This window comes from Dermacentor variabilis, chromosome 3 (genome assembly GCF_050947875.1).
Source record: "Dermacentor variabilis isolate Ectoservices chromosome 3, ASM5094787v1, whole genome shotgun sequence".
Classification (NCBI taxonomy): domain Eukaryota; kingdom Metazoa; phylum Arthropoda; class Arachnida; order Ixodida; family Ixodidae; genus Dermacentor; species Dermacentor variabilis.
In genome coordinates, this window is record NC_134570.1 from 224,939,339 (window position 1) to 224,942,211 (window position 2,873).

A 2,873-nucleotide genomic window follows, 5' to 3' on the forward strand; every position below is an offset into this window, starting at 1 on the left:
GATGTGCCAACGTTTTCCTCACTAATTTTGGATATGAGGTACAACATGTCGCGAAGGGAACCGTTATTGCCAGCCTTAATAACTTCATCCAAGTTACAGATCTCAGCATTCCAGAGTCTTCACCATCGAATTTCCAAGAAGTGGATTCTGTCCCAGCAGCCATCGACATCGAACCAGGCCTATCGCCCAGACAGAAGGAACGAATAGAGACCCTCGTAAGAGAATTCGCCGAATGTTTTTCAATGTCATCCAAAGTGCGGCGGACATCTATTTCCAAACATCGGATAATTGTTGACGAATCAGTGATGCCTATTTTCCAGCATGCCTACCGAGTGTCATCAGAAGAGAGGGAAACCATCGGAAGTCAAGTCAAGGAGATGCTTGAAGACGACGTAATTCAGCCGTCGGCAAGTCCATGGGCGTCGCCTGTGGTACTTGTAAAGAAAAAGGACCAAACCTCGCGCTTCTGCATTGATTACCGAAAGCTGAACGCCGTCACAAAGCGGGACGTGTGCCCACTTCCAAGAATCGGTGGCACTCTAGATAGACTAAGAGATACCAAATTCTTTTCCTCTTTACCTCAAAAGCCGCTACTGGCAGATAGAAGTGGACGAGCGAGATCGTGAAAAAGACGGCGTTTGTGACGCCAGACGGACTGTACGAGTTGAAAGTGCTCCCATTCGGCCTTTGTTCCGCACCTGCCACATTTCAGCGGATGATGGGCACTGTGCTCACCGGTCTGAAATGGCAAACCTGTCTCGTTTATCTTGACGATGTCGTGGTTTTTTCTACCACCTTCGAGCAGCATGTAGAAAGACTTGGGGCTGTGATGGAAGCTATTAGATCAGCAGGTCTGACGATAAAACCGCAGAAATGTCATTTTGGCTTTCGCGAGCTTCTTTTCCTCGGCCATGTCGTCAGTTCAGAAGGCATTCGCCGGGATCCTGAGAAGACTGCGGCAGTGGAGAAATTTCCAAAACCAACCGACAAAAAAGCTGTTAGGTGATTTTTAGGAATTTGCGCCTACTACAGACGCTTCGTGAAAAATTTTTCAAGGATCGCCGAACCACTAACGCGGCTAACAAAGGAAGACGCGCCTTTCGTCTGGTTGAATGAGCAGGAGAATGCTTTCAATGAGCTCCGAAAGCGTCTTCAGAACCACCGAGTTCTTGGTCATTTCGATGAGGAAGCCGAAATTGATATTCACACAGACGGAAGCAATTTAGGCTTCGGTGCCGTCCTCATTCAGTGGCAAAACGGAGAGAAACGAGCAATTGCGTATGCCAGTCGAACACTTTCGAAGGCTGAGGTGAACTACTCAGCGACAGAAAAAGAATGCCTCGCGGTGATATGGGCCATCAGCAAGTTTAGACCATACTTATATGGCCGACCATTCCGAGCTATTAGCGACCATCATTCGTTGTGCTGGCTGGCGAATCTCAAAGACCCATCTGGACGGCTGGCAAGATGGAGTCTACGGCTGCAGGAATACGATATAACGGTCGTGTACAAGTCCGGTCACAAGCACAGTGATGCAGATTGCTTGTCACGTGCACCGATTAAATACACGGAATCTACGCTTAGGGAAAATGAACAGGATTGCCCGTTCCTAGGGGCTGTGACAACATCACAAATGGCTGAGCATCAGCGATCCGACGCGGAGTTACGCCTGCTTATTGATTGCCTAGAAGGACATCCTGTCGACATTCCACGAGCCCGCAGCTTGTCGTTGTTCGTCCTGAGAAATAATGTCCTGTACAAAAGAAATTTTGAGCATAGCACAGAGACGTTTCTGCTCGTCGTACCTTCAATGTTACGACCCGAGATATTGGAAGCATGCCACGACGACCCATCAGCAGGACCTTTAGGAGTGAGCAGAACATTCGCTCGCATCCGCATCAAGTATTAATGGCCAAAGTTATTGAATTCTGTGCAACACTACGTAAGAACCTGCCGGGACTGCCAAAGACGTAAAATACCACTACTCAAGCCAGCAGGTCTCCTACAACCGATACAGCCACCGGAAACTCCATTCGCACAAGTGGGAATGGACTTACTTGGCGCCTTTCCCACATCGTCATTAGGAAAGCGTTGGATCGTAGTTGCAACTGACTACTTAACTCGATATGCCGAGACAGGGTTTCTTGCAAAAGGAACGGCCAGTGAAGTAGCAGATTTCTTCGTCACTAACATAGTACTACGGCATGGCGCTCCTAAAGTTCTCATCACAGACCGAGGAACCAAAGTTACTGCGCATTTGACACAGGCCATCATGAAATTGACGCGCACCAGTCACCGAAAAACCACCCATTTCATCCGCAGACAAATGGGCTGACTGAACGACTGAACAAAACACTGACTGATATGTTGTCAATATACGTGGTCATGGAGCACCGAACATGGGACAGGATACTACCGTACGCAACGTTCGCGTACAATACCGCTGTACTGTACGATTTAAATGACACATTTCCAACTCGTTTTTGGCCGGACCATCACCATAACCTTAGATGCAATGCTACCAGTAGATGAGACCTTCGAAAATGACAATGACGTCAGCGACTTCACACAAAAAGCCGAAGAAGCACGGCAGCTGGCGCGACACCGCGTTCAGCAGCAGCAAACCGACGCGGACCGATACAACTTGCGACGAAAAGACGTCCAGTACGCACATGGAGACAAAGTATGGGTGTGGACTTCCGTATGGATGCGCCGACAATCCGAGAAGCTTCTTCGTCGTTATTTTGGCCCGTATAGGATAATTAGCCAAATTAGTCCATTAAACTACGAAGTTGCTCCAGAAAGTCAAGTAACCTCATCACGACGGCGGCATCGAACAGAAATCGTTCATGTTGTCCGAATGAAACCATACT